We start from the raw sequence: 5,709 nt of genomic DNA, 5'->3' as shown, positions 1-5,709 counted from the left end.
CCCCATCACTCTCTTGTTACCTGTGGATATCTTCTATGTCGTTTAGTCAATACTTTTGCACCAAAGCGTATTGCATATCTTTGCCCTTTCTCATCATCTTGCCCAATTGCCCATCCAATCTTGATTGGGCTTGTATCAATAGTGATAATGATAGGCTTTCCATGTGAATAGTCAGCATTTCTCAATGTAGGAGTAGATTTTAAGAGTTGCTTCAATTTCTTCATTGCTTTTTGATGCTTCCTTTCCCAATGAAAATTTTGACATTTTCTTAGAAGCTGATAAAGAGCATCGGCTACATGTGCAAAGTGAGGAATCCATATCAAATAGAAAACACATGCACCCAAGAATCTACGCACCTTTGATACATTCGTGCATACATCTTGCATTCTATCAATCCCATCTATTTTTGCTGGTGATGGCCTTGGCCCATAAGGCCCACACATATGCCCAACAATCAAAACCTCTTGAACTCCAAAGACAAAATTTTGTCCAAAAAGAGTTAAATGCACCTCTTCTAGATGTGTCAAAATCCTCTCACAATCCACAATATGGTCTGCAGCAAACTGTCTACATCCATGAGCATCCATCTCTTCATTATTTTCATCCACTGCACACCCTTTGATTGGAACATTATCCAAGAAGGGCATAGTCAATTGTGGAATAAAATCCCTGAGTACCCTATTCATAGCATTTGTCATGTGTGCCATTGAGTTTTTTGCACCATGTGGGAGAATACACATCCATACTAACCCCAAAGGAGTTCATGGTTGTGATATCCCTGCTTCCAATTGCAAGCTGAAACTGATCATAATCTGAGTAAAGATCACCCAAAGAATAGATCACTATGCCTGCAAATTCATCAACCACAGGACCTACACCCACATTTCTTATGGTCACTTTATTGACCAGTTGCATGTCTTGGATAAATCTCAAAGCCCCATTCTTTTTGGGCAGAGTAAACCAATGATTTGAGTACAGGGCTAAAGAAGGCTCCAAGATCTTCATGCGAATCTTTTGCTTTAGCAAATCCATCGGCTTTGGCAAGTAAGCTTTAGGCACTAGAATAGGCCTCAAGTTCCATGGTACATGTGGCACAGTAAATATGACCATAGGAGAGACAACATTTGGATCCACACAACCTATTTCACTTGGCTGAAATGCAAATGCCTTCCCATGTCTAGCCAACATCTGCTTAAAACAATCTCTCTCAGTAGGCAAAAGAAACCCTTCTACACCAACTTTCAATTCCTATAATGTTTCAGATGTAAACTGATGACCTATATCTTTAGGATCCCGTAAGCTTGGCTACCTTGACTATTTTTTCATACATACCCTCACTCTCTAGTGGAAGTGGCAAAGGAATTGGTTTCACCTTTTTTTAAACTGTCTTATACTTTGTCTCCACAAGTGCTTCAGCCCATTGTAATCCTTCCTGTTGAGTAAACAATGCTACAACATCATACATATCCAAAGAACATACTGACAACACTCTGTTTTCAACCTCATTTTTTGCATGTATAGTTGCTGAAATTTCAGCCATAGTGTCAGCAATATTCAGCCCATAAAAGATGCCTGAAATGCCATCATTTTCAGCTAACAACCCCAATGCTCTCAGTTTCTTAGTAGCCCGTTTCATAGATATGCCTTCACTCCTACACATAGCTTCCATAGGCTTAAACCAACATGAACTGTTTGCAGTAAACTGAGAATTACCAATAGTAAATACATGCTTTATTTCATCAAGAGGCAAGTACACCCTCTAAACAACACTACTATAGCCCCGCATTATAGCAGTGCTTAATGAAAATCCAGGTCTTTGAATTCCCTTGCATTTGGAACCAAAGGAAACTCTCGAAGCGTATCACGATTTCTAGGATGATTAACACAAACAATAAGAAATTGGAATGCTTTTCTCCCATCCTTGCTTCTGACTCTTGCATAAGTAGAACCATCATCAACCACCTTTGTTTCCATATGCACACCTGTAATATAGGGCTGTCCCAAAATCACTGCATATGAGGAATTATCTTGCACAAAGAAGTGTTGCTCTTCCTGTACATCACAAATCCTCACTTTTACATTAGGACATGCAGCATAGAGCTCCCCTGATGAGTGATTTGTAGCCCTCATTCGCCAACCATGATTAGTGTCTACAGGCCATGCACCATTTTCATACAATCCCTACTCAATGCCATTTATCTCAAACCCATGGTCAAGTAAAGCAACACAAGGATTTTCACGTTCCCCTATTTTCACTACCGTTTCAGTGGTAGCTCTAGCCCAATGATTTCTTATGTAAGACACGGATGTGGTGTCTTCGTCTCGTCGTTCAATTGGAGCTATGTTACCTCCAGGATTTGTCACACCTATGGGGATGTCTACTCCAGTTACTCCGGCTTTTGCGCAGCCGTCAGCAGGTGGCACCAGTTTGGGTGCCACTCCGAGAGAGATTACCCCCCATCGGTACACCAGATGTAGAGGGGTCTCCTAGATATGCCCAGGAGCATGGACGCAGATGGGAGATGACCCATCTTAGGCAGACTCCTAGGGGTTATGGATATCTGGTCGATAGTAGGTCAGGATCCATCATCATGAATGATGAGGGAAGGAGGGTGATGGCTCGCATGAGAGAGTTGTGCCAACAAGTTTTTCGGTACAACGTCTTGGATCATTGGAAGAACATACCGAAGGGGAGCAAGGACTACATAGTAGCATCCTTACACGAGGAGTTTGCGATGCCAGCCGCAGTAGATAGATTCTCTATGGGCTGGATGATGGATTGCATGCGTGCATACATGTCACATAGACGATCCGACGCACGCAAGGCAATCAAGAGTGGGGCTGCAAAGCCCGAGTAGTTAGATGCAGACGACTGACGCCGACTGAGGGAGAAGGCTACATATTCTCCAGGACGTGGGAGTCAGCAGCACGAGGCGGCGAGGGCACGACTCGAGGCCAGAGTGGTCCATCATCTTGGGAGTGGCAACCACAAGACATATTTGGAGGACTTTGTAAGTTTTTCTTTTGTTTTGCTTGTTTGTTTTTTTGAAATATTCTTTGTATTGACAATCATATTTCTATCAGTTAGCATTTTGTTTTCTTTGCAGCACTCCATTATAAATCGCGATCCGTCTAGCCTTAAGACTCGTTATGCAGAGAAGCACGGTATTGATCGACCGATTGTATAGACGCGGTGGCCCTGTAAGTCACTCATCTTTCTTGTCCGTAGTTACCATGAGATATTTGAATGCATTATTGTATGGTGGACTGATGTGTTGTTTCTTTTTCTGTAGAGTCCTTTCGATGCTCCTTTGTGGCGGGACAAGCTTTCGGGGGACGAGGATGCGTAGCTCGCCCTTGGATCCCTGGAGCTCACACACCTTTATTTTTGAGTCACTTGATCTATGTAGACATGTTCTATGTATTAGTGATATCCTGTCATGATTGTACCAATCGCTTTTGATGCGATCATGTATTTATTTCATGTACCAGCTTTATGATTTCAGTATACATTCTTTTTGTTTGCAAGCGCATTGTACACAGTAGTGCAGAATCTATTTTGTATGGCTCTCATAAAGCACCCACAAATTTTTTTTTATCCCTGTTACCATCAATGCCAATACCAACATTTCTATGGCGTTGTTAATAACGACGCTTTTTGCGACGATGGGGGCAAATTTTATTGTTTGTATTTTCGTCGCTTTAAACGTCGGTATAAGGCCTATATCTTGTAGTGAACGGATCCTAGCTTATAAAATCACTTTTTTTTGCTATATTAACTACCTTGTAAAATTACTTATCTCTCACACTGGTACTACACGATCTTTGCAATGGATTTTTACGAGAAGGGGCTTATCATAGATAAGGTATGTTTTGTTATTGCATGAGAAGTATGGTTAATATTCTTGAGTAATGTTCTTGTGTTTTCCCCAAACACACAAAATTTGATAGGGGAAAAAAAAGCCAGCTCTCTGGTTTTTTTTTCATACACTGTTTTACATGTCTATATTTGCATCTAATTTGCAGGTGAAATCGCATCTATGTGCGCATCTATATTCGCATCTATAAGTGCGTCTATATGAGCATCTATATTCGGGTGTATATGCGCGTCTATATGCGTGTGTAGTTTTCACTATAAGCACACTTGTAGACGTGAAATTTTGGACGTGCTAGTAGATGCGGTAATAAACGCACCCGACATTTTTAAACGCAATTCAAATATTGCATCTACAAGCGCGTCTATGGAGCCTTTTTGTTGTAGTGGTCATTTCAAACTCAGAACTCAAAGCCTTTCGAGTTTGGTTGAGCATATCTTCATAAGAAGCATTTAGAAATAAAAATAGTAAAAAAAGAAGGGTTTTGATGTGGTTTTCAGAAACATGAAACTCAAAGTTGCATGGTTTTCTCAAAATTACGTAGAAAAAAAACCATTGTTTGAGGGCATATATGACAAGTTTCCACAAAAGTTTTGTGATTGCATTAAGAACAATTACTAATTTTCATTAAAGGTGTAGTAATAGAACCTTGTAGGATTTATTTTCCAATCAAAATGTTCAAATTAAATGGGCAATGATAGGTGAGGATTTGTAAATCAATCAAACCATGATTTTTCTCAAACATGTAGTGAATTATAAGCAAAAAGACCCCTGAATTTCTATTTGCAACTTAGAAGATCCTTTTAACGTTATAAGCATCATATTCTACTATTAGTGGTGTGTAGTCCATACTCACTTTGGACTTTGTAATGCAAACAATAAAATTTAATTTTGTAGTGGGGTTGTTAAAATTGCATATGGATATAGGGACACAAGGGATACTAAAACACTAAAGAAGCCGATGTAGCAATTAGAGATTACCAAACATATGACGTATAGCATGAAAGGTTCATTTTACAAGAAGTTAATGTAAGGACCAATCCAATGACAAACATCAATGTACATTGCTAGTGAATTATTACAAATAGATTATAAGTGACATTTGAGTATCTAACGTAAGCAATGTCTCTAGTGTAGGAGCATGTAGCAAAAGCAAAACTGTAGTACCAAAAGATATAACATAAGAAAGGCCTTTGTCCCTACAAGTATGATATGTCAGCCATTTGTCAAATTTCAATGTTATCCTAAGAAGTTTTTTTATTGTGATATATAGCAAACCCTTTCAGTAACATATGCCAAAATAGAATATAAGATTGCTATTGTTCATGACTATATGCATAATACAACTAGGTTTAAGAGAATGCAAAAGTAGATTGAGGTGAAACATTAAAAGTTTAAAATGGTTGTACACATTTGAAAACTACAAAACATGTCTCTAAGCTACACTATTGTTGTGAAAAGATGGCATTCCCATTGAGTAAAAAATAAGAGGCCTGTTGTACGAGATAAAAATTATTGAAAATCCTAACCCTCATATACTTTGCAAGTCAAATATTGTTATCCTTAGCATATATCAAGTTCTATATAATTATAAAAGATGTCAATGAAAAAAACATATGTAGATGAAATAAGAAATCGTAGATTCCATAACATAATAAGATTTAGGTGGAGGAAAACAAAGAAAAAGCAAGAGTAGATGTTGAAATGAAGTATTAATCACATCACTACATTTTTTGTCCTAGTTCACACTAGGGTTAACTTTAATTCTTAATGTGTTTACATGAAAATCCTTTAAAAAGATAAAACCTTTAACTCAATCAAATGATTTGTAAGG

The sequence above is a fragment of the Lygodium microphyllum genome, chromosome 1 (genome assembly GCF_053477565.2).
Source record: "Lygodium microphyllum isolate KBCC chromosome 1, Lygodium_microphyllum_v1.1.10, whole genome shotgun sequence".
NCBI lineage: Eukaryota > Viridiplantae > Streptophyta > Polypodiopsida > Schizaeales > Lygodiaceae > Lygodium > Lygodium microphyllum.
This window is presented reverse-complemented; position numbering follows the sequence as displayed.